We start from the raw sequence: 27,943 nt of genomic DNA, 5'->3' as shown, positions 1-27,943 counted from the left end.
CAACCACCCGGCACAGGCCCACCAGGGAGCATGTTGCTGCAGTGTTTCCCGGTGAGAGTCTTAGGGATGAAGCAGCAGTATGACTCGATGAGTATTTCCTTTCCATGACTGCCTTGCTGTCCACAAAGCTAAACTGCCCATGCACACTGAGCAGGTTCACCAGAGGAGCTGCACACATCAGGATAGATTTCCCTGCAGCAGGGGAGGTGGCGTGGAGGGCTTCCCTGATGTGCCAGCTGACCTCTTCCGTGTGTTCTGTCGGAAAGCCGAAGAGTGGATGGGTTACCAAGTCGGAAAGCAAGTGATGGTGAGGAATAGGCGGAGGACTTCAAGGAATCGAGGGTATATATGTGTGAAGCATTTATGTGTTGCCTGCTGTCCATTTATAAAAGTTCTGCCACCGTTTCTATGCTTGTTCCTCCTGCTATTGACACTGTTTAAGTCACTGCTAGTGTGACCACTTCCCTCCATTTGCCCACATGTTCTTCTGCTGTCATTCACTGACACAGAGTCTAGGACAGTGATGGCGAACCTATGACACGCATGTCAGAGGTGACACGTGAACTCATTTTTTTGGTTGATTTTTCTTTGTTAAATGACATTTAAATATATAAAATAAATATCAAAAATATAAATCTTTTGTTTTACTATGGTTGCAAATATCAAAAAATTTCTATATGTGACACGGCACCAGTGTTAAGTTAGGGTTTTTTAAAATGCTGACATGCCGAGCTCAAAAGGTTCGCCATCACTGGTCTAGGAAGTTCCTGATTCATTCTCTGTCACCATTGTTTTATCTTTCTTTGAACTTCCTATAAGTGAAATCCTAAACCATATATATATATATATATATATATAGATAGATAGATAGATAGATATAGATATACATACACACACACATCTTTACCATTTTAATTCATCTATAAAATTTCTACTTATATTTCTTCCTGGTGTTATTTTAATGGATGCTGTATGGTATGCGGCATGCATCTTTGACTGATTCCAGTGTGCTTTGAGTTAATACTGAAGTATTTCCAGCAAAGGATGGAAAATCTATATTAGAATAGCTCACTCATCCAAATTTTAAAAGATTGTTTTTATAGCTGCAGCACACCTATAAACAGGATAAACCCAATAATAAAGTGTTTGCTCTAATTTTTAAAATTAGTTTTTGCTTTAGAGAGTCATATGTCTTGTAAAGAAATTAAGAAAAGCAAAAATTAGCATATGCAGGCACCAATATTTTATATTTACAGATTTATTTACCATTTCTTGTGTATCTGGGATGTAAACTAGTGTTTCTCTTCAGTCTGACAAATTTCCTTTAGTATGTCTTATGGCACAGAGCTGCTACCAACAAATTCTGTTAATTTCTACTTGGACCTTCATTTTTTAAGAATAGTTTTGTTGGGTATGGAATTATTCGTCAGCCCTTTAGTTTTCATGAGTTTGACTTTTTATTTAGATTCCACCTATAGGTGATACCATGCAGTACTTGTCTTTGTCTTGGTTAACTCACTTAGCATAGTGCCCCCAAGATCCATCCAAAATGTCACAAATGGCAGGATTTCCACTTTTCTCATGGCTGAATAACATTCCACCGTCTGTTATAACTCATCTTCTTTATCCACTCATCCGGAAGAATGCAGGATCAGTGTGATAGATGTGATAGAGGAAAGATGAACTGCAAGATGTGACGATCTGAGCGAAAGTTTGGCAGCTAGCAAATACCCGGGCAGCTTTGTTGCTAGTGAGGCAGTTGTTCCTGTTATGTCAGCTGAAGTCCGGGCTCTAACTGTCCCTGACATTTGTACTTAGAGCAGCGGTTCTCAACCTGGGGGTCGTGACCCCTTTGACGGTCGAACGAGCCTTTCACAGGGGTCGCCTAAGACCATCCTACATATCAGATATTTACATTACCATTCATAACAGTAGCAACATTACAGTTATGAAGTAGCAACGGAAATAATTTTATGGTTGGGTCACAACATGAGGAACTGTATTTAAAGGGCCAGAAGGTTGAGAACCACTGTCTTAGAGGAACACATTACCTTGTTTCCCCAAATTTCTTTAATTTCGATAAGCTTTCCTCCATTACCAAAATGCTTCTCAAGCCCAAAGCTTTTCTTTATCACTGGTACTTTATGTAACATCAGGGAAATTGAGATATAGACATGTCTCCAAGATAAATCAACAATCTCCATTTGCAAATCAGCCCTATTTCACTTCCTGAAGCATTTAATCTTAAAAAGCTGTGGAGTTGGGACTTTTCCCTGTGAACAAGACAATGCTATCTTGTTATATTCTGCAATAATACTGAGCACATTGTATATATAGGTTCTCTGATTCTACCCTGGAGCACCTAAAACGCAAAGATTAACATACCCTGATTACCATCTTCTGGGTCTTTTTCTCAACGAGTTCTCCTCACTTTCCCACAGGTCAGGTCTGTCTGTGTTCTCACCATTGGGTTCTCAGCGTGAGTCAACCCTGTGGTGAAATATGCCCATTGTGAGTGTGGCTTTAGGCATTGGAGGAAAAGCCCTTCTTCGGGGGTTATTTCCAGGATAACAGATTACTAAGAAGAGCTGTCAATCACATAGATGACTGCACAGTGACTGACATACGGTAGTCACTGAGTAATTATTCAAATATTTGTTAGATAAATAAATAGACTTATTCACATTGTTACTTACATCAGAATGGGAATCAACTTGAATCACTAGTATTAGAATAGTTTAAATTAAGTGTATTAATTTAATGAAATAATACTTGAATATAAGACATGGTGATTTACCTATATGTTAATTTAATATGCAGTGTTTTCTTAATTCTCCTTCTGTCTTTCTTAGTTCTCTTTGTTGTCTCTTACACCAATTCCTTTCTCTCCCCTATTATTTCCAAAATCCTCTTCTTGGCTCCTTTTTAATCTCAGATTTTATTTCCAGGGCAGTCCCTTCTCCATTGCTTATTGTAGGTCTCTCCTGTAGATAATACAGAGGGTAAGTCATGAGTAGTTGATAGGGGAGTGAAGGCCTTGAATTATAAGAATAAGTGGGGAGAGTACCATTCCAAGCAGAAAAGAAAGTATAAGAAAAGGATAATTGCAAGAAGCAGCAGGACTATTTGAAAAACAGGCATCACCTTTATGTGTCAGGGATGAGGCATGAAACTAGGTTGATACGTTATTTGGCAAGGACTTGCAGCTCAGTTTTATAGATAATTGAGGCTCACAGAAGGCTTTTTCCATTAGGTAACAAGATGAGTGAGTTACACTTAAAGAAGATTCATTCCTATGGGACACGTTGGCTGGGGAGGGACAGGAAATGAGAGGGGAGCAGAGAGCAGAGTGATGTACGTGAGAATTAATGAGAGGTTAGGTGGGTATAACAGCAAGTGTGTGGGGGACGGGTAAAGTTCAGCAGATGGCAAAGTACAGCCCCTTGGACCTAATGTGCCTGTTGCCTGTTTTTATAAATAAAGTTTTATCAGAACACAGTTTCATCATTCATTTACATATTATCTATGGTTACTTTTGTGCTATACAACAGCAGAGTTGAGTGTTGTGACCAAGACTATATGGCCCACAAAGACTAAATTATTTACTCTTTGTTGCTTTAGCAAAAGAAGTTTTTCAATCCCTGTACTAACTCAGAGGCTAGTGTTCATGTACCTAAAAGTTGACAATATTAGAGGATGGGACAGAGGACATGTCAAAAATAAGCAGACCTGTGTGAGTAGCAGAACAATGGCATCAGAGGACACCATGCAGTCGGGAAAAGTAGACTCTGAAGAGGAAGTAGATATATGTATCTTTGGCTAAAAGTTCCAAGAAAATAATGGAGAATTTTAAAATCTTCCTATTTCACCTCCAAGAATAAGCAATCATTTATAGTATTTTGAGGATGAAGGTAAATTGTAGTATTGAATCAGGCCAAACTGTGTGTCTTTTCTAGGTGATTCCAACATCCTCAAGGCTCTCCTGGTTACCTATCATGCTTCACTGACAACTTTTTCCTAAACCTTTGTTCTCCAGTCGGGGTAACTTAGTTCCTGAGCTATGCCTTGCAGGTGATGTCATATCTTTGAACCACTGAGCGACTGAATCATGAATCCTTAATCTCTGAAGACATATTTTATAAGAAGATTTGAGACCACATTATCAACATCAAAACATAGATTATGGCAGGTCATTCTCTTAATTTCATAAAGGTTTTCCTGACACCGTCAATCTGTTAGCATTGTGCTCAGAAGTTTTCATCATAGAGCGATATTTTCAGCTCAACAGTTTTTATTACTTCTATATTCATATTGGAGATAATATCAATGTTACAGAGGAAAATTTAATTCCTTCCCCTGACTATTTTAGTTTTAATAATGCCTAATAAAAGCTAGCTTTGCTAAGGTTAAATTATATTATTTTAATAATGAGTTAGTAATTATATTTAAAAACCATATAAACCTAAGTAATGTGACATTTTTAGAACCCATTTTTGGGTGAAGATGGAAGTGACATAAACAGAAAACTAAGTGGGCAGATAGGTGGTGTGGTCTTTCTAAGGTCATCTTTAATTTTTTTAGCTGAATATTTAAGATACTTGTTTCTATAAAAAGTATTAATATTGGCTTATCTTGTTCTGTGAGTTCCATTCCTGATGTTCCTTTAATCTCAAATGTAAACATATAATTCATTGGAACATTAATTAGACACTAAAAAGAGAAGATTTGTGTGTGGGGGGTGTGTGTGTATGTGTGTGGTAGCAATAGAAAGGAAAAATGAGATAAATACAAGGAGAAAAAATAATGGTGAGACTTAGAGTCCTCCATGGCTTTTTAAGGTTCTTTCTGAGCTAGCATGTCTGACTTATTTCCTTTTTGGGGGGAAAGAAAGGAACAAATTCAGAAATCCTAAATCTATAGCTTTAAAACATTATATTGAGTTGGGATGATTTAGTAACTTTCTGAATTTGCATTTGTAGCCTTCTGTTATTACAAACATTTCCTGTGTATTTGGGTGTTATTTAAATTATTGGGGGAAAATGGGCTCTAACCAGCAAGGAAAACATCTCTGACAGAATAATGTTAAATTAAATAAACAGCATCTAATGAGATCTGTTATTACCTGCTCTTTGGTCATGCTTGGGCACGCAGTCTAAAGGCTTGTGTTTCTAAGTGCTATCATAAATCTTTCAGCCTCTTTTGCTTTTTAAAATTCTAATCTCTCTCCTCATGTGGAAGTCTATGTCTTCATTTAAATCTTTACATCTCAATGAAATCTCCAAGGTCTTCATTAAATCTTATCATTGAAAAGATAAAAAAGTTGGCATTACAACAGATCCTTTGTGAAAGATAAAATTCACTTGCTTGAAATGGGGGTGTATTAAGAAATATAATTCTGTCACAGGAATGAATACTTGTATCTGGTGAATGCTTCTATTTTCACTGATTTTTATGATCCTCATCTTTACCAATATGAGCCTTGGGGGTCTCTGCCAGGAGCTTTTTACACTCAGCTCCATGCTGTGTAAAGAAAAGAGAATGGAATTCCAACACAAGGCTAGGTTGAAAATCTGCCTTGGTTGCAAATTGTTTGTAAGGATATTACCTCAGATGCAATTATTTCTGTAACATCAGAGAAAGTCTCTTAAAAACAAAAATATAAATTGATAGATAATAGTTTGCCTCCACAGATACCTGGAAGCCAGCCACTCTTGCCTCTACGCATATCCCATACCTGTTTTATAATAACTTATTACATGCTTTTATTCCCTAGTTGCTTCTGTAGGGAGAGCAGGGCATATAAGTAGACCACAGTCTGGATTCCAATAGAACCAATATCAGATCCTGGCTTTGATATTTATTAAGTGTGTGATACCTGAGCTAAGGTGCCCATAGGAACTTTAAACTTACTATATTCAATCAAATCTGAACTCGGGTCTGTTTTTCCTTAGGACCTATTTGTTTTTTCATATTTTCTTCATCTCCACCAGCCTCTCTGCCTCAGATTAGAAGCCTAGAAGTCATGGCAGGCTTTTCTCTCTCTCTCTCTCTCTCTCTCTCTCTCTCTCTCTCTCTCTCTCTCCCCCTCCCTCCCTCCCTCCCTCTTACCCTCCCTCCCTCCCAAGGTTCTCCCACAGTTAGAACCTGCCGACTTGTCCAGTGGCTGTGCTTTTCCTCTACTTCTCAGTGGAGACCCTGTTCACTGCTGGGTAGACTGACTGCCTTCTCACCGCTGGTGTCTGTGAACGCAATCTAAGCACTGATCTGTCCTTTCTAAAGTCGCTTTGTGCCTCTCTAAGGTTCCAGTCTCATCATGTGCTCCCAAGTCAGCTGCTCAGTGCCTCCTTGTGCACACAGGATAGATTTCATGTTCTCAGCGTGGCCCGCATGGCGCTCTGAGTAGGTTCTGACCAGCCCCGGCCCGCACAGTCTACTCCAGCCACACTCCTCTGTTTTCTGAATGGGCTGAGGTCTTCCATCCCACAGTCTTCCCCTCACTATTTCCTCTACTGAGGATCCCTCCCCTGGGGTTTCTTTTTGGAAATTACCAGCAAGTCATAAACAAAAATGAAGCAAACAGCAATAACAACAAAATTGAATATTCATATTTAGCATTGAATCTTTAGGAAAATTTTCTGACCCTCCCTCCACTGATAGATAGATAGGTAATGACTAGGAAATCATTACCATAGAAAGCAATGCTTTTCCACTTTTTTCCTAAAATCCTGCCCTTGAGATTAAAATAACATTTTTTTAAAAATGTATCTTTGCCCCTGTCTTCTTGTTGCCTAACCTTGCTTTTTACATATTGTTCAGTCCTAGATTTCCCTGATGCCTTGATGCTATCTCACAGACTCTGTCGCAATGAAGTCTGTACTACAGGCCTTCATTTCAGTTCTGAAAGCTGTCATTCCAACGAGTGCCACTTCTTCATGTAAAAAATATGTCAGCCCTTTTATTAAGTATAGCTTATGTCTACATTTGCTCCTTATTTACATATAGCTGACTGCCATATAACAATAACTAAACTCTTACATCTCATTTATTCCTGTACTTTAATAGCATACTCTAACAGTGTTAATTATCTTTTACTGGGGAAAATACACATTGCCCACTTGTTTTGTAGAACTATTTTGCAAAGCAAACTTCATTTATGAATTGTAGTAGTCATTTTACAAGGTTTTAGCACCCCAGGGTAATTTCAGTCTCATTCCAGAACTGCCTCAGTGAGAAAGATGTTGCTGATTCACAAAGCGTACATGATTTGAGTAGTTTACACATGGGAGGAGATGAATTGCACTAACTATGCATGCTTACTCACATAATGCCATGGCAACCAAGTGTATGTGACTTGGGTAAAACTAGTGATCATTGAACAGAGCGAATCATGATGCTTTGAATGGGGGTGCAGTCAGGGCCCTTACCCAAATTAGAACCCAATTCTAGTTCATTGTTTCCCAACTGATGCATTACCAAGAAACCATTGGGGTATAATGCCACCTCTCTTTTAATTGATCATTTCTGACCATGGACAAAAAGGGGGAACAAATGATAACCAATATAGTGCAAAAAAGGAGGATGTCTGTAGTATAGAATAAGGATGAAGGATTGTCTGGACCACTTCCTTTGGGGATGCTACCTGCTCTTCTCTTCTTTCCCTTGTATTCTGATGGGTGTCACAAATGGCGTCGTAGACCAGACATTATTTGACAGTGTAACTTTAAGTCATTCCACTGGCAGGCTTTTAAAAGCATATTGCAAATGATGTTTTATGAAGTCAGTGTCACCAGATAGATGGGGTGAGTCATGACTGCCTAGAGATTTCCAGGAGCTTCTGAATGATTTGGATAGAATTGACATGCAACTAAAAAGCACAAGTCTCACAAGAAAAATCGTTTTTAGTACAACAACGATTGTACTAATATGCTTTTTACATATTGTTGTGTGGAGTCAGCAACTCTTTCTAGATGAGTCTCCACCACACCTGAGTGCATTGGTTATTGTTTCTTCATGAGCATCACAAATGCCCAATTATCCCTCAGATGAGAACTTGAGTATACTGTTAGCTTTGTCACCGTCATCGTTAGAAATGGCAATGGCAAGGACATTGGCAGGTGCTAAATAAGTATGTGCTGAGCTAAATAATATGCAGTTCTCACTGGCTCTCAAATATGTGACAGGAGTCCCCCTTGGGCCTGTCAGAGTCAAGTTCGTGGTGAAGTCTTCGTGTTGTTCTTTCCTGGAGAAGCATGTGGTGTGTCTGCCATCCATGAGGCTGATGGCTCCCTTGGAGAGCGATTCTATTAGATAGAGGGCTTGTGTCTGTGGGCCTTGCTGCCACCCTGGGTTTCTGTTCATTTCTCTCTGTGCTTACAAGAGAACCCAGAGTTCTGAGCATCCTTATGGAGTCTCTGGTCTTGACCTTGACCTTGAGGGGAGATCTCTCTCTCTCTCTCTCTCTCTCTCTCTCTCTCTCTCTCTCTTTCTCTCTCTCTCCATGGCTTCTGCCCAGTGCCCAGCCGGGGAAACCCTCCCTCAGCCTGTGTCTGTAAGGAGGCACACCCGCCTCTGGGGCTGACCCAGTGGGGTCACATAATGTTCTCACCATTTCGTGTAATTAACTCGAACCACCCGTCTGTTGCAAGCCCCATGGCAGCCAACACAAGCAAGCAGAGGCCAGGGAGAAATTTCTCCTCATTATTAAACCTAAATCGAAGCACTTGTCTGTCTGTGAAAACAGAGCGAAGGGAGGAAAACTGAAACCAGCGCGCGGGGTCTGAGGTTTCCATAAATGTCAGGGAGCGTCAAGTCTGTTTGGATTACAAATTAGTGCTGGCTGACGGTCTCACCTTTTTACAGCAACAGATTGCTGTCATGGGGGGCAGGGGGCGTCTCACATAGCAGCCGGAGGGGAATGGGAGTTACCAGTTACCCCCACAATCCTAAAACCAGCGCAATGGGGGCTTGAGTGTTGGCTAAACTCAGTCTCTCCTTAATGCGCATCTCAAGAAACAACAGCCCAGGACCCTCTCTGCTTCCCATTGGGTTTGATGAAGCTTTGGGTCTGCGGGCGATGGAGACCTCCTTTCTCTGGTCTCCCCGTTTAACTTCACTTCCTCCATCTCCGCCACCCGGACCCTATGAACATCTGAGAGTGTGAACATCTGAGAGTGATAAAGACGCCTAAATGTTTCAAGGTGAATTAATACCCTACTCCATATCCTGGAGAAACACACACCAATAATTGGAGAGGTGGTTAAGCCTGTTTTTCAAATGGATTAAATGAGTGGGCAATTACTGATTAAAATAAACCTGGGGCACGAGCATTCCAGCCTGGTCCTCGGATGAACACTAGGCAGCCGCTTACTGTGGGTGGGAAGACTTTTCACAGTGAGCAAAGTGCCTGTGCTTCGTGGTGCGTCTACTGCAGTTTATGGATCATTTTTATTCATGTTTCTTCTGAGCGATACTTACTAAGGATATACTGTGGGCCAACTACTGAACTGGGTACATTGAAAATCCATTCTGCCCGAGCGCAAGAGTCGCATGCGCTCAGGATAACCAAGGCTCTTTCAGTTTAAAATAACTGAAAAATATCTTCAGTTAAAATTAGGCCAAAGGGAGGCAATTTTTGTAAGGTACTGAGTATCTACAGATCCAAGGGAATGAAATCGACCAGGACTACCTAAGAGCCTGGAAGTAGGCCCTGAGGAGCTGTTAAAAAACAAGATGACTGTCCCTGAATCTCTACCTGCAGTCACATCTCTCTCTTGCAGGTGGGCTTTGTACTTCTTGCTCTCAGTGCGCTAGACCAGTGGTCGGCAAACTGTGGCTCGCGAGCCACATGTGGCTCTTTGGCCCCTTCAGTGTGGATCTTACACAAAATACCGCCTTCTGCGCATGGGCCACGAAGTTTCAATCGCACTGTACGTGCGCGCCCGCACGTGGTATTTTGTGGAAGAGCCACACTGAAGGGGCCAAAGAGCCGCATGTGGCTCGCGAGCCGCGGTTTGCCGACCATGGCTCTAGGACAAGCATCTTAAACTCGCAGCACGCGGGCCACATGCCTCATTTATTTGGCCCGTGTTAGCCTTTGAGTTTGACATGCTTGCTCTAGGATTTAGCTTTTCTTTCTTGATGAGGCATAGAATGAAACAGGGTCTTCTCAGGTGAGCTTTCCGTTTCTGTTGCCTGGTTGGAGCTTCTGTTTCAGTTACCAGCTTATGTTGGTCAGCCCCGACTCAGAATGTACACAGCTTGGGTCAGACCTAGACCCTTTGCCATTCATGCTCATTACACGATTCAGGATCTTAAATGCATGGCTGCATTTCAAGCAAATGAGATAAGCTGAGTCCATTGGCATAATTGGTGGATCAATTCCTGTATCGATACATATTATTATTTAAAGTATCACGAGGATAGCCCAGCTGGTGTTGCTCAGTGGATTGAGCGTCGTCCTAAGCATCAAGAGGTCACTGGTTCAACTCCAGGTCAGGGCCTATGCCCGGGTTACAGGCTCAATCTCCAGTAGGGGGTGTGCAAAATACAGCCAATCAATGACCCTCCCCCACCTCCCTCCCTCCCTCCCTCCCTCCCACATTCTCTGTATCTAAAATCAATAAAAACATACTTAAAAAAATAAAGTATCATAAGGATAGAGTGACAGGTAGGGGATGTTACACAATTGGTTTGTGAGATCTTGAGGAAGACATTTAACTAGTCAATGTCTGAAAAAAATGTAGGAAAGGAAAATATTCATGGTTTGCATTTGCTTGCACAGCTATGCAATTCTCGATAGTGGCATGCCTACTTTCTATAGCCTGTTATTTCTCATAAGGAGCTAAGTGCTCTGCCGGCCGCAGCCAGCCATGGACGGCAGCAGCCTCGCAGCCCACTTCGCAGGTGGCCGTGAACGAGAGGAGAGGAGGGAACTCCTGCCAGGGAAATTATGAGCCTGTGTCTTCCTGTCCATATTTTCTGGGAGGCTTGTTGACCCAAAGTCAAGATCTACTCCATTGCCTGGGCAACAGCCAACAGTATAACCAGATGACAAGTGCCAGACTCCCTTCATTTGGACAGAGCCGAAGTCAGGGATTTGAGTGAAAGTATTTTATTTGGGGGATGACAGAAAACACCCGTAAGAGGGTGAGGAAGAGAGACAAGGAAGGGGAGGCAGGCTGTAAAGAGCGTGTTGCCGAGCCAGTTACGACTGCGGATAAATGGAGATTAATGCCACAGGGGAAACGAGGCATTGGTGCAAAGCACACGACTCAAGTCACCCCCCAAGAAGAGTGAGGCCACTGGGGAAACTATAAACAGACTCTAATCAGTTATATTGATTGAGGACTGTTCCTTGTTTTTGTTTTTTTTCATTGAAATATATTTGACATATAACATTGTGTAATTTAAGGTATAAAACATGTTAATTGGACACATTATATAGGGTATAATATGATTGCCATTTTAATGATAAATAGCAACGACACCACCATACATAATTATCATTTATTTTTAGTGGTTAGAATTAAGTTCTAGTCTCTTGCAAAAATAATCATTATAATACAATATTGTTGCCTCTCCTTACTATATTGGGCATTAAAGCTATAAGGCTTATTTACTACTTATTGCAAGTGTGTACCTTTAAACTTCTGTTCTGTAACCCCCCCCCGCCTCAACCACTGGTAACCACTGCCTTACTCTCTGTTTTCCTGAGTTTGGCTTTTTTATATTCCACATATAAGTGGCAGCATACACTTATGGACATCCTGCCATTTGTAACAACATGGATGGGCCTTTAGTACCTAATTGAGGTATGTCACACAGAGAAAGACACATTTGTATGACATCACTTATATGTGGACTCTAATATACCCAGGGTTCTTAATACCCTGACAACTCCAGCTTTCCATCCTGGCAGCCGCATGCCTTCCAGAAGCGACAAGAGCCCTCAGGCAAAGACGTGCAGGTGTTGGCTGTGGCACTGAAGTGGGAAGGGTGATGAGATGGCAGTGGGCACCAAAATAATCTACTACAGTCCAACCCTTGCACCACTCAGGATCGGAGCCCTGTGTTAATTTCATTCTGCCCCGGGTTGACTCTTCAAGGTGGTGGCCAGAGGCGGTTTAATAAATGAAATACAGGTGGGATAGTGGAGTGAGCTACAGTTGGCTCCCACTGGTCTCAAGGCTGCAGGGGTATTTATTTTCTTTCTTTTCCTCTATACATGCTAGCTATCCCTCATCTGCACCTCACATTTCTGCCTGCTTGCCTGCCCTACCGAGTGCTCAGACCTCCGTCCCCGGAGACCAGAAACCTTAGGTACTATGCCCTTGTCAGGCTGCCAGCATACACCTCGTCTCTTCATGAGCCCAAGAAGCGTTCAGTGAATTCTCTAAGTTCTGTGCATACTTTTGGCTGCATTTTCTAATGTTATTTCTTTAGGATAATTAGGGTCAATTACTCCTTACCAGTTGGGTGGCAAAACACGCTCCAGCTGCAGGAGAAAGCCCATAGGCAAAAAAAGGGGGGGTCCTCAGTGCTTGGCAGATGGCAGTTGGCAGCGTGCACTGAAATAATAAGTGCCTGCGGGTGTGAGCAGGACATGGGCAGCACCTGCCACCGAGGCTTAGAGAGATACTTCGTGATATCCTGCAAAGGGAACAAATAAATAGACCTTAGAGCGGGTGACAAGGAATTTTGGAGAAAAGGGTCTGTAGAGGGGATTTCTCAGTAATGGCCCGATATTTAAGGTCATCTTGTCTCCTGTGAATAGTCACCAGAAGATCCCAGTAGAGGGAACCTTCTTGGAATGAAATGCACTACTCATGTTTTGATGGAAGGGGACTGAAGAAGGGGTCACGTGGTGGCTGAGGTGATGGCTCGCTGTCAGGAAAAAATATGGGTGGAACAACAGTGTTGAACTGGGGACACTGTCTGGGGTGAGGCCCTGTACCTTGAGGGGAGGCCACAGAGTGTGGGAATTAAACACATGGGCTCAGGCACCAGACTTCTCACATTCATATCCCGCCCTGTGTAAGTTAGGACAAGCTCGGCTCTGCTGCAGTGAGGAATGAACCCCACAAGCGCCGCCTTCAGAAGCATATAAGTGTATTTCTCAATGTGCATACAGGCTGTCAGGTTTTAAATTATGCTATTAATTTTGGGGGGAACAGCTGTCCCTTCTTCTTTACCCTACTTTTGCTCCTAACCAGCAAATTTCTAGTCACCATCCAAATTCCTAGTTAAAATTTATTCCTACGTGAAATAGTCTTCTTTCTCCCATTTCCCTTATAGGAGGTGGTTACTCCCTTCTCTTAACTTTGAAACTTTATTTTGTATATATTACAATGAACTTTTTTTTTTTTGTAGTTGATTTTAATATGCCTCCACTGTAAACTGCTGGAGGCTAGGGATGTACCTTAGACATCATCTTGTCAGTCAGATATTAAAAAGATACATAACAGATGCCAAAGATTTGTTGTATATTGAGTACAGTTTTAATAACCATCTGGTATGACTTTTGCCTAAAGAACTCTTAATGTCTGGAGTAGATGATTTTTATACCGTAACAGGCTGTATAAATCTCATGCTAAGCATAGTGTAAGGTTTAAGGAACGTGTGTGTGCTTGTGTGTGTGTGTAAAATACTCTCATTTGTTGCAGAGCAATCTCAACACCTGTTTATTAAATAAGTGAATTTTCATACCAACTGCTTTATTTGCCAAGAATGCTAAGTATCAAAGCATGTGTCAATCAATACACCTTGTCCCCTAAACCTATGTTTATATGTGGTTTTTATGCCTCTAGGAATTGAGAAATGGCCAACCTCAGCTTTCTCTTCTTATTTTGCACCTTTTTGGTGGTGGTTGTTCTGGAATGCTAGTACGCCTCTGCATGTGTCGGTAGTGTCTACCTTTTTGCAGAGACGTGGGGAACATGGCGAAGATATTTTATAATTTATCAAGATCTCACAATTAATACCACAAACTAATTTTTCCAACAAAAATACTCAAAAATTAAATAATGAGGACATTTAAGGATTTCTGTATTTATTCATTCATGAATTTTTTTTTTTTTTTTTTGCTTTGGCCAGCCTGGCTCAGTGGTTTGAGTGTACGCCTGCCACCAAAGGGTCATGGTTGGATTCTTGGACAAGGGCAGGTACTGGGTTGCAGATTCAATCCCCTTCTCCCCTCCCTTCCACTCTCTCTGAAAATCAATGGAAAGAAAATACCCTCAGGTGAGGATTAACAATAAATGAAGGAATGAAGGAATGAATGAATAAATAAATTTATTTATTTTTAGATGTCATGGACAAGTAATTAGTCAATATTGCAATAATGCAGTTAAAAAATGAGGCGTCATTATGACCCTTTTTAACCCTTCCACCAGGTAGGACGTCTCTCAGGTGAAGGACATATGTCAACTCAAGCGTTTCTCTGAAAATATGAACCATTTGTGTCTCAGTCTTATTGGAGCCAGTAGTGCAGCATTTCTGCACAGGAGTGAGGCTCTCAGGAGAAAGTTCTAGATATTCCCTTGAAGTTGGCATTCAGTCTTCTGAGTGGACTCCTAAGATCAGTTTCTCAGGTTGCAGCCTTAAACCCAGCCGTTACTCAGTAAATCCAAACATGGCTCAGATGCCGAGTAAGTAGGAAAAGTGTGGTTAAGCAGAGCAAATCCATTCCCGCTACTGGGAAAAACACAAAACAAACAAAAAAGAGATAAAAAAAAACAGAAACCCTGCAGAGGTTTTTGTTCCCATCACTGCAGACCAGTTTTCTGCAGGAGCCAATGGGCCATTTACCTACAATTATCAGAAGAGGAGTAAAATGACAGAGATGATTTTAACAGGCTAGTGTATGAGAGACATGATGGTTCATTTCTTCCCATGGCTTAGAGTTTGGTTAAATAGAGTCACATACATGGATGAGTGCAATAAAATACTGTAGGGACTGCAAGTAATTGTGTATAGATGATCATTGTCCCTTAAGGTGGGGTTTAGTGTCACATAGAAGTTCCTATCATGCTCTTTTTAAATATATTTTATTGATTTTTTGCAGAGAGGAAGGGAGAGGGATAGAGAATTAGAAACATCGATGAGAGATAAACATTGATTGGCTGCCTCCTGCACACTCCCTACTGGGGATGTGCCCACAACCGAGGTACATGCCCTTGACCAGAATCAAACCTGGGACCCTTCAGTCCGCAGGCCAACACTCTATCCACTGTGCCAAACCGGCTATTAGGGCCTATCATGCTCTTTTAAAAAAAAAAAATTTAAAAATTTATTTGTATTGATTTCAGAGCGGAATAGAGAGGGGGAGATAGACAGAAACATCAGTGATGAGAGAGAATCATTGATGGGCTGCCTCCTACAGGCAACCGATCATGTGCCCCAGACTGGGAATCGAACCATGACCTCCTGTTTCATAGGTCAGTCGATGCTCAACCACTGAGCCATGCTGGCCAGACTCGTGCTGACTCTTGATGTGATGTGTTTAACAAATGAAAGACACCACAGGCTGTGGTTCAAGACAGAAAGATTGGGTTCACGTGGCAAACACTTTTGCCGGAGCCCAGTGAAGGCTGTGATTGGGGATGTTCCAGTTTCCCACTTTTGTTTTGTGTTGTTTTGCAAGTGATTGAAATGGGTCACCACCACCTTCTGGGCCTTCTAATGTCAGCACTGGTTTTGTCTCTACAATCACATCAGCTCCATTCGGTGGCTGCATAGATAGAGAAGTCATTGCAGATTTGTAACTTGGATTATTCCCATTGCTTTAGCACAAAGAGGACATGGAAATGCAAGGAAATTGGTGCAGCACAGCCTCCTCACCCCCCCCTCCCAACAGTGGTTGGGGATGCTGTTGCCCATGAGTGGGCTTGTGGGATTGGTGTGGTTCTAAACACAGCATCTTGTTAGAAAGTGCATTCAGTTCTGTAATTCCATCCTGTAGTGTGTCAAATGTTTTGGAAGCAAAACTACTTTTGTAGCATGTTCAAGGGGGAAAGTGTATGTCGGAGTGGAAATATGTATAAATGTTTTAACATGCACATAAAGTGGTAAATTTTAAAGCCATAACTAACTATTTAACACCAATAATCTTGCAAGAAGGCCCCTCTGTTTCCCCCTTGGCAAAAAAAGCAACAATTTATCTTGTTCAAGATCTCAAAATGGGCTCAATTCCGATCCAGTGGCATGTAACACAAATGCTTGTGGAATATTGCTTAACTTGCCAAGCAATCAAGCATAGCGACTTGATTGCACAGCGAGGGGCAGACCTTTCTAGAGGCCTTTTGTAGGAGAGTCGCCTCTCTGACTCCTTTTCTTTTTCTTGTAACTTAATGTCTGAATGTCCACCAAGTAGTAAATGCCTCCTGACCAGAACTACTATTGCACAGATTTAAATTGATTTGAGAAAGAGAGAGAGAGAGAGAAATATTGATTTTCTGTTCTACTTATTTATACATAGTTGGTTGACCAGGGATTGAACCCACAACCTTGGCATATTGGCTCCAATTAATTGAGCTATGCGCCAGGGCTGCACAGATTTTTTTTTTTTTAAATCAGGGAGTTTTAAAATATTAGGAGAAGAAAATCTCTCTTTCATTTTATTTGAGGCAGTTCAATAAGAAAGAAGATAGACAAAAGAAAGAAGAAAGGAAATGAGGAAGGGAAGAAACCAACATTTATTGAGCAAATACTGTGTCACACAGTGATAATAAGCACTTTACATAAGTCATATTTTTATACATACAATGTCTCCTTGAAGATCCTGTCCCTTTCAAATGAGTAGAATGGTGAAGCAAATTGATCAAATAGCAAGTTGGAATTGGACGACGAGTTAGTTGCTTCTCACACTCTGCCACCCCATTCTGTAATCATTACGTTCTGTTTCTAACACCATAAAAAAATTCCTAGACACATCGATTGGCATAATGAGGAGAAGTAGCTTACTGGTGGCTTGAGTTCTTTACTTTGCAACCATTGGCTATTGCATTACGTATACACATTCAACGCCTGGCCAGACATTTCCCAGTTATCTTCCCACTGCTGACTTCTACCCTTCTCTCCTTTAGTGTCTCTCCAGTGGCAGTGCCAGCACCAAAGCCACAACCAATCACGTTTTCAAAGGATGCCAAGACTTTTCGTTCATTCAACAATCTTTCAACGAGTGCCTATTGAGCTCTTTATCAGGCAGAGTTCTGGCAGGAAAGAGAGCCCATAGCAGATGGCACAAATGAAAAGATTTGAATGGAGGGTCTGCTTAGTGATCTGTGGGCAGGCTTTCGAGTAAACATCACATCTAGAGAAGATGCAGAACCCAGGACGCAGGGGCCGCAGGAAGTCATGGCACCCTTACAGTGGAAGGAATTTGAGCAGAGATGGCTTTTAGAGAAACAGAGTAGCTGGCAGTCGCTCTGGCTGTGGTGGGAGGTAGCTACTGCCAGAGATGAAGGACTGAATGGATGATGAGGTGAGAAGAAATGCCGCGACCTCTCTCCCCCCCCCCCCCCCCCCTGTTCTTACACTCTTTTTACAGTGCCCCCTGTTGGCTGAAAGTGCCCAAAAGCCATCTAAGGATGGATACATTCACAGGAGTTAACCCCCGGGCATAGAGTAGGGCAGAGAAGGGCTGAAAATGGATCTGGGGATGAGTTCCTTGCCCAAATGCCAACCAAGGTCTGGCTCTGATATGAGTCCTGGAGATAGAGCCGTCAACACAGCAGACACACATTCTGCACTCAGGGAGCTTACATTCTAATGCAGAATAGAGACAAAGAGAACAGTGATGGAGGGGAGAGATATAACAGGACAGGGAGTGATACCTGCTAAGGAGGAGAACAAGGATGCTGGGATTTTGAAGTGCCTGGAGGATAGAATTTTAGATATCATGGCCAGAGGGGCCAACCCTTCACTGAGAAGGATTTTCTGAAAAGGTGATGTTGTCAAAAACATAGAATCAAAGGAGGGAATGGCCCTAGCCAGTTTTGCTCAGTGGATAGAGCATTGGCCTGCGGACCAAAGGGTCCTGGTTCCATTCTGGTCAAGGGCATGTACCTTGGTTGCAGGGTCCTTCCTGGCCTGGGCCCTGGACGGGGCTTGTACAGGAGGCAGCCATTCCATGCATTTCTCTCACATAGATCTTTCCCTCTCTCTTAAAAAACAATCCTACCTAATAAAGAGGGAATATGCTAATTGACCCTCATGCTGTTGCAAAGATGGCAGCGCCCACAGCCAATAAGGAGGGAATATGCTAATTGACTACACGCCCTAAAGATGGCGGTGCCCACAGGCGCGTAGCAAAGCAAGACCCGCCCTGTGCACCTGCCTCCGGAGTCCCCCAGTCCCCACAGCCCCCCAGCTGCCCAGGGCCGGCCTGAGGTGCAGGCAAGCCTTGGATGGCAGCTGCCCAGCTGCCCAGTGCTCCCCGAGGCTCAGGTAACCAGGGCTGGCTGAGGCTTGCTCTGCCAGTGGCAGCAGAAGAGGTGTGATGGGGTGTCGCCTTCCCCTGATTCCTGGGTCACCTCCTGCCCCTGAGGGCTCCCAGACTGTCAGAAGGGGCAGGCCGGGCTGAGGGACCCCCCATTCCAGTGCATGAATTTTTATGCACCAGCCCTCAAGTGGGAAAATAGTCTTGAGTGAGGGTTAGCAACCAAAAAAAAAAAAAAAAAAAGGAGGGAATGAGCCACACTGGAGAAGGAGTGTTGCAGGTGATGGGAGCAGCAGGTGCTGATTCCCGAGGAAGGCAGGTATCTAGCGCGGTGAAGTGTGGCTGGAGAGGAGTGACAGGGCTGAGTTATGGGAGATGAAGTCAGGGCTTGACTAACCACTTCTGCTTGACTCATGGCTTCTCATTTGTGTTTTGTCTGTGATGAGACACTATCCAGAGAAGGTAAACTGGTGAGAGCAGAGAAAAGGAAGCTGAAAGATGCACAGGCTTTTATCCATCACCATCTCCCAGGGGCCGATTTTCTTGTGCTCGGCCACGTGGTAGAATGTCTTCCATTTCATAGGTGGGTTGTTGTTGGGTGTGTGTCTGCTGCTACTACAGTTGGTTTTGGCCAGTGTTTTCAGACACAGGGTAGAGTATGGTGGCTGACGAAAAAGGAACGCTGTAGAGGGAACTGTGGCTCTGTTCAAAGTTTCCCCAGGGAGCCATGAAATCGGAAGTCCTTTCCCTTCTCCTGAACTCTGGGCCCTTTAGGTCTTCCTGACCCCTAAGTAGTTTATCTGCAAATTATAAATATGTGTTAAATTTTCATATGAATTTCTCATGACAAGCCACCATCACCTCTCACTTAGATTTTATATATCTATATATTTGTATAGGTATCTATATACTTATGGATATTCATCTACATATAACTATATCTAGGTGGTATATGTATATTATAGAGAGATACTTATATCTATATTAAAAGATTGTGAAGGACATTTATATAGATAGGTAATCTTTCTAATATATATATTATATTATATTATATTATATTATATTATATTATATTAGTTCATGGCTTCTCACAATATGCCACCCCATCCTACAATCATTATGATCTGTTCCAAACACCATATTTTACCAGCACAAAAAAGTAACTAAACAAACTAATTGACATATGAAGAAAAGTAGCTCGCTGGTGGATTGGATTCTTTACTCAGCAATTCTTTCCCTGACACACTCCTGTCCGGCATCCAGACTTCACAACTCAGCCATCACCTCCTCTGTGCACCTTTCCAGATAAATCCAGGACATCTCAGCCTGACTCTTCCTCCTGACCCCATGGCACGCAGTGCAGACAATGTTAGAGAACTGTCGATGCTGACTGGGGTTCATGTCTTTATTGGCCAGTGATCCTAACCTAACCATGAGTTCCTTATGGCCAAATATGCAATATACTCCTGTGGTTGATTATGAGGCAGTCACTGAAGATCCCACCTCCCCGCTAGCCCAGTGGCCTTGCTGAACCAGTCATCTGGGAGGTCTTTATGATTTTATCTTATCTGTATTTGAGAGTCATAAAGATGAGTAGCTAGTAGTGGTTAATAAGCCCCAGCTGGGCATTTTCTAGGTGAATAAATATACCACTTTTTCTGCTGTTTTTCCATGTGGAAATGATGAATAGGACTCACAACTTTTGTTTTCATTATAAGTAGAAAAGTAGAAATAATATCAAGTTATGATACTTGAGGTTGTTATAAAGTGCTTTAAAGACACACTGAACGTTTCAAATAATTATAGCTCCAGTAAAATTTTTATGACTGCCTGTGGATTCTCGTGATCAAAGACAAAGTAAATAGAGAACACTTTTAGGCTTAAAGATAGTTAGACCCTTATGATAAGTTTTGTTGGCTCTCCTTCTGTTCTTAAAAGAGTGATTAATAGTTGCACAATATAAAAGCACCCACATTTGGGATTTAAGTAATTGAATGAAATTAATTCCGAATCCAATCTTCATGCACCCCAGGCATGTTGCATAATATATTATCTTAGTGATTAAAAATACAATGAGCCAGATACACGAGAAAGTCTTCAAAAACTTATGGTTTCCAATGTTATTCCAATCAATTTCATATAGTTCAACTGTATGCTTTTGCTAAAAAGTCTATTATTTGTATCAGTAGTGAAATTTGCAAAGAGATGTAGATTAGATTTTAGTATTGTAAATATTAACATCCTAATTTTAACAATTGTGCTGTTTTTAATGTGGGAGTTTTTGATTTGAGGAAATAACACATTGTGCGTATGAGTGAAGGGGCAAGGTGTCTTTTCAAGTGCTTCAGAAAAATGTGTGTATATACATGCGTATGTATGCATATATCTGCATATACATATACACCCATGTTTTATACACACATCCATGTTTTATGCATGCCTACATATATGCACATATACAGATGCATATGAATACACATGCATGTATAAATAAATATATAATTTAGAGGTAGCTCCAAATGGTATTTGGCTCTTCTCTCAAAGTTGTCCACCTCATCTTGTTGGCCCATCTCATCTTCCACTCCTGACCGCCAACAAAACAGGAGTGAATATTTTCTTCTTGAAGTGATACTGAAGTATGGCCACCATAGCCGAGCAGTGGCCTTCTACATCTTTATCACAGTCTCCTTCACTGCAAATGGCACTTCCCCAACTCCTGATCATGACGGCGTCCAGGATTCCTCTCAGCCTTGTGTCTAGCTACGAACACTCCCTAGCCTCATTACGTTTCATGGCTTTCAGTGCACTTCATGCTCAGACAACTCTCCCCATTGTATCTCCAACCAGGGCTCCTGCAAACTCCAGAATCATCTGCCTGCATACAAGACTCTTCTACTTGGGTATCCAGTTGACACTTAAAACTTAATATTCTCAACACTGTGAACACCTGACTTCTTTTCAAAACCTGCTTCTGCTTCTTTATTCACTAACTCAGTGGGTGGACACTCACCTCTCAGAGTCTAAGCCAAGTACTATGTTTTCTGGCATCCCACACTTTATCTATGAGCAAATCCTATTGGCTCTGTCTTCCAAGTATATTCAGATTCTGAGGCTTCTCACTGTCTATACCAGTGATGGCGAACCTTTTGAGCTCAGCGTGTCAGCATTTTGAAAAACCCTAACTTAACTCTGGTGCCGTGTCACATATAGAAATTTTTTGATATTTGCAACCATAGTAAAACAAAGATTTATATCTTTGATATTTATTTTATATATTTAAATGCCATTTAACAAAGAAAAATCAACCAAAAAATGAGTTCGCGTGTCTCTGACACGCGTGTCATAGGTTCGCCATCACTGGTCTGTACTGTCTCTGCCTTTGTCCCAGCTATCATCATCTCTCACCCACACTCTTGCAATAGCCTTCTAACTGGTCACCCTGCTTGGTTATTATTTTCAGGTTTCTGATCACATATGACCTTATCAGTGAGTTCCTCCCAAATGGCCTTATTTACTTAAAAAAATTAAATGGATTGGGTGACATTGGTCAACATGAACACATAGGTTTCAGGTGTGGGTTTCTGGGTGACAAGATCTGTGTATTGCACCATGTGCCCACCACCCAAAGTCAAATCTTCTCCTGTCACCTTATATTAGGACCCCATTCTCTCCATTCCCTCTGGCAGCCACCACACTAATATTTATGTTCACGAGATTCAGTTTGATATCACACCTATGAGTGAAATCATATGCTTCTTCGTTTTGTTCTGACTTATTTCACTTAGCATAATGTTCTCACGGTCCATCCATGTTGTTGCAAGCGGCTGTATTTCATCCTTTCTTATGGCTGAGTAGTATTCTGGTGTGTATATGTACCGCATCTTCTTTATCCAGTCCTCTATTGCGGGACACTTTGGTTGTTTCCATGTCTTGGCCACTGTGAATAATGCTGCAGTAAACAAAACTCAAAATCATGTGTTCACAAAGATATGTGCACCCAAAAGGCCTTGTTTAAAATAGCATCCCATCAATCCCTAATCCCATTCCTCACTTTGTTTTCTTCTATAAACATACTATTAGAAAAATACATATTCTAGTGTACTTGTTTTTATAGCTCATCTCCTCCTACTTAGAATGTGAGCTTCAAAAGAGCAGAGTGTTTGGACTGTTTTTTCCCTACTGCTGTATCTACAGAGCTCAGAGCAGTGCCCAGCACACAACAGAGGCTTATTTAAAGTATTTTCTATGCAAGAATGAATGGCAGGATGTCTGGAATACTTGCAAAGTGTTCTTGGTTATAAACAATATGCCCCCAAGGTTAAATTTGTATGGTTACTAAGAAATCAGTAATAGTTTGCGTAGTTGAAAAATATTTTAGATCCAGAAGATCATCACAAACCAGGAGACACTTGTCTGTGAAACATTTTCAGAGCCAAAATATACTTCTCCAAGAGGTCTGGACGGAAGGGTGCCTGCTTACGTTGCTCTGTAGCCTTCAGGAGTGTGATCACAAACCACTCCCAACCCTCTAGTGCAAGCATATCAAACTCAAAGTCTAACACGGGCCAAATAAATGAGGCATGCAGCCCATGGGCCCTGAGTTTGACATGCTTGCTCTAGTGAATATCCCTGGCCTAGGTATCTGCAGTGCAGGGTGGTACATGCGTATCTGTAACATGCCAGGGATGTGATAACTGGGCAAGTTGCTTAGACCACTGTGAGCTTAAGCTGTAAATTGGTGATGAAATAATAATAAAGACCTCACAAGGTTGTGGTGAGCACCTGCTGAGAATCTAGACATGTTTTGTGACATCTTAAACATGCTACAAATATAGGAAACCTGCAAATAAAGGTACATGTATAAGGACAGGGGCCCTGTTTTCAGGCTAATAGAAAAACATAAAAATTAGGAAGTTCAATTCTCTGATTCTCTTACTACATCATTTTGCTTTAAATTTTATTCAAACCTTGATTAAAGGAATTGTTCCAACCTGTTTGAGAGAACCCTTAGGTAGCCTGGAAATATTTTGATAATATTTAGGTTCCAAACATTATTCCCACGTTCTCTAAATGAACTGGGCTTTTCAGCTACAAGTCAGATCAAGGCTTCTCCTTTCCTCCTCTGGCCGACTTCCTCTTGCACACCTTTAAAAAGTAGTCTGGGCCATGGCTGATGTTTCTCAGTGGTTAGAGTTTCTACCCTCAGTCCAAAGGGTCTCGGGTTCAATTCCCAGTCAAGGCCACATACCTGGGTTGCTGGTTCAATACCTGGAGGCGTGTGTGTAGAAGGCAACCAATCTATGTATCTCTCTCATGTGGATGTTTCCCTCCTTCCACTTCCCTTCCCTACCCTCCCTTCTAGTCTCTAAAAAATAGCAACAACAACAAAAAATCAATGGAAAAATATTATAGGCTAAGGGTTAACAACAGAAATAAATAAATAAAATGAAAATTGGTCTGGACATGCCCAGCGGGTGGCTAAAACAAAAATCCATATAGGGTGGAATGGAAGTTTAAGGGCAGCGATATGACCTAGGCCCCAACTCCACTTTGGGACCTCAGTTAACAAAAATCACTGCCCAACACTGATCAAGTGAGCTTTATCTCCTTCCTTATTAGTTTTGCCATCATCACTTACCCAGTACTGGTTGTCACCTTAGTGCCAAGCATTCTGCTCAGCAATCTATATAGGCTCTTCATTTTATACTTGACCAAATCTCCATGAGGTGAGTATTATTGTCCTCATTTTGCAAAGGAGAAAATTGGAACTCAGGAGGCCATAATTATTTTACAATAAGGAGGTGACTGAACTAGACATTGGATTCAAATCTGACTTCAGAGCTCATGGCTTGGGGATTATGTGAGTCAGACCCCTTCATTTTGTAATCCCTTGTTGATTTGGAGTTCCCCAAAAGTTTGGAAGGGAGTCTAAAAAAAAGTAAGAAAAATACAATAGAAATGAACATAATATAAAGAATAAAACTTGGAAGACAAACTAGTTCTTACATTCTAATCGCACAATTTTCCTTGGACATAGGCCTACGCCTACCTGGACTTGACCTAATTTTGTTACGACTTTGGCAGATGAATGTGGTCATTTTCCTGGCCTCCTGTGGGTGTAGAGTTTGGTTTGGAGTATTCCTCGTAAGTCCTTGTTACTACTGTTGATGCAAAAGTGTCTACCACATGTATTGTTCAAAAACAGAAAGTATTCTCAGATCCCTAAGCATTCAATAAATAGATGTGATGGATATACCCTTGTTTCTTTCAGACTCCTGGTAAAACCCCACTGGGGGGCTTGCTCCTTTGCACATATAATTCAGCACCAAATTAAAAGAATCCAAAGCCTTTATATATCACGGCCCAGCGTCTAGCTCGCCTCTTGCCTTGCTGGTTCTTATTAATGATTCATTTCTTTTGACAGGAACGACAACATTTCAGGACTTCTTGGGTGGAAGAAAGTTGGCAGAGGGAAAGTCCACAGTGAGTAGTTAAACATTATATGAATTAATACCCCCCATCAATAGTTTAATGGATGAAATGCATTGATTGCTTTGAGAATTATGCTGAGGTCTAAGTAATAAGCAGAAATGTCTGATTTGACATCTTTTTTTTAAATATGTCTGCAATGTAATCTACTACCAATTACACAACAACCCCACCAAAGGAGTGCTGAGTGGTCCCACTACAGTAGTAACATATTATAAAAGCTCAAGTTTCAGGACAATTAGCTTCTGGCTGCAGTTTATTACCCCATTTGAGATTTAAAACATTTTTTTCCCATTGCATTCCAACAATGCTTATGTGTCTGGGGCTAACACTTTAAAACAATCATGGAATGGCAAATATCTGTCTGGCTGGAGTTTGCCCAAAAACGGTGTATTAGAGTTAAAAAAAATTCAAGCGAGGTGGAGTGGAGGAAACAAAAACAATTTCTTTAATTTCTAAGGGTGACTAGAATTATATTTTATCATGAAAAATGCCTTTATTGGCATTTTATTGAAAATTCTAGAAATGTTTTGGAGACTGTGACTATATCATCCATTTAAAGAAAATTTCCACATGATGAGAAGCAGTCCAATCGATAATTCATATTCATCTATCTGTTTGGTGACCAAGATGTCTGGTCTGAAATATAGGAATCTCTCTTTGAATTGCTTAATACGGCACAGAAATGGTAATTGGTTTTTTGTTTGGTGATACTGGCAGTGCAATTTATTGATGGTCTATTCTGTGGTTAGTTACTCTGCCAAAACTTCATGTAGATGATCTTACTTAATATCTCTTAAGTACTCTATTTTCCTCATTTTATAGATGAGGAAATTGAGATTTGGAAGGTCTACTAATTAGAGGGTTTTAGGGGTAACAGTAGTAAGTCTAGACTGTTTTTTTGGAAAACTATTTATGAAGCTTGAAATAATATGTAGTACTACATGATAATGATAACAATGATGATGATGATGTTAATGATGGAAATGGTGATAATGATGAAGATGATAATGGTGGTGGTGATAATAATGGTGGTGATAATTATGATGATCATGATGAAGATGATGAAGATGATGGTGATGACAGTCGTGGAAGTGATGAAGAAGACGAAGGTAATAATGAGAAACCTGGGGAATCTTCTTTTCACTGTCTCATGTGCCTTGTTAAATAACTCTCTTTCCTCCAGGAATCAGCCCTTTTCTTTCCTATCTCAGATGTCTGTTTTCTGTATCCTGATGTCTATTTTGATTTTTTTTTAATCCTAATCTATTTTTTCTCCCATCTCTCACACTGTGTGGTTATTAGGAAACTGACTTGGGTGGGATGAATGGGGACGTAAAGACAGTTCATAGAGGCTCTCATATTTGGTGAAAATGAGGACATCGCTGAGACTGGATTCAAAGAGCTTACTAACATGTGGTCAGCACACACCACTGGTTCTAAGAGGCGATTCTCAGAATTTTCCAACTTGTAATGTTGCTTGTGATCACATCTAGAAAGCAACCCATATCCCTGTGATGCTTCTCTCAGGCTGTGGTGCGAGGTGAATTTTATTTTCAGGCATGTGCTGATATCATTGACATTTTCCTTTTTTGTGCCTTGGAATAAAGAGAATGTTTCTGTGAATTAAAATATTAATATCCAGCAATCCCAAAAAAGAACCAATGCGAAAATGAACCAGAGAAAATAAAATAAGTGAATTAGCAAGTAAGCAATAATAGGTTGTTGGCCTAGAACTTACCGTGCGTTACTGACTTTCTCCTCACGTCAGCTCAGGTTGTGGTGTTTCTAAGGAAGGTGTGTTGGCATGTAATGCTTTAGACCTAGGAAAGAGCATCTCCCCTTCAAACAGGTGGCTTTTCTTTGATCTCATTCTTCTGAGGCTCTTTATAGCTCCTGGCAGGTTGGCTTCTCACTCCGGAATGGCTGGAGAAGGAACTAAGTGTTTCTCTCTCCATTTATGCGATATTAGTGCCCTCCACTGAGGTCAGCTTTGGTTCTATTCTTGAAAGTTTGTTCTCTGGGTCCATCATCTCAATGACATTAGGTGGGCTGGCATTCCTGTCTTCTGCCTGGAATGCTGCCATTCCCCATCTCGTCTACTTGGAAAATGCCTACTTATTCCTCAAGAGGCAGCTCCAATATTGTGCATTTCCTTTAGCTCTCCCACCCCTGCCAACCCTTTGGTGGAATTGCTTCCTTGTTTGTGTTTTCGTGCTGTATCATATTGCACTACAAATATTTATTTTGTCTTCCTCCTCTATGAGGCTGTACTCATGGGAGGCTCGGATTCTAATAATGTTGAACATGATCAATATTCATTCCTTCTTTGTATCTAAAGCACCTAGCAAATGTGAGGTCCATAGTAGCTTCATGATAAATGTTTATTGTCCTGTACCAAGTTTTTGTGCCCTTGACTGTGTGCTCCATCCATCCAACGGCATCACATATTATTATATTTATGACATATGTGCAATACAGTAGATACTGATGCAGAGCTATGATGTTAGATTATTTGTCATTGTTCCACAACTACTTGGATATCAATCTATCTTATCATCTATAATCTCAGAAGAGTGGATTGAACTTATTTTCTTTCATTCATTCATGAGTTTCTTTATTAATTCATTTAAGATATATTTATCAAAACGTACTTTACCTCAGACACACAACTAGGTTTCTTCTTAAGCATAAAGTATCACATTGTTCAGTTAAAATTTTACATATTTTAAAGAAAAAGCTTATATTTGTGTAGTCAGTAGAGTTAATTTAGCAGTGCTGCTTTTTTAAGTCATGCAACTAAAAACACAAATTCAGTTTCAAATACAATTCAAACCAAGATAATAACCTTTAGTTTCTGAGTCACATTTATCCCACTATTTGTATCAACTAATCTTAAAAAAAAAAAACACAGTTCGCCCAGTGATCAAGGACTAGAATTTCTGGGTTCCATCTTATTGTTTGATTTATCTTCTTAAGTGAGTCAGAATACTGATTCAATGTGTATTTCACATATTT

Source organism: Myotis yumanensis, unplaced genomic scaffold (genome assembly GCF_028538775.1).
Source record: "Myotis yumanensis isolate MYYU_CA2020_CCGP unplaced genomic scaffold, mMyoYum1.0.hap1 SCAF_16, whole genome shotgun sequence".
NCBI classification, from domain to species: Eukaryota; Metazoa; Chordata; class Mammalia; order Chiroptera; family Vespertilionidae; genus Myotis; species Myotis yumanensis.
The sequence above is the reverse complement of the archived record's forward strand: the minus strand, read 5'-3'. Positions refer to the sequence as shown.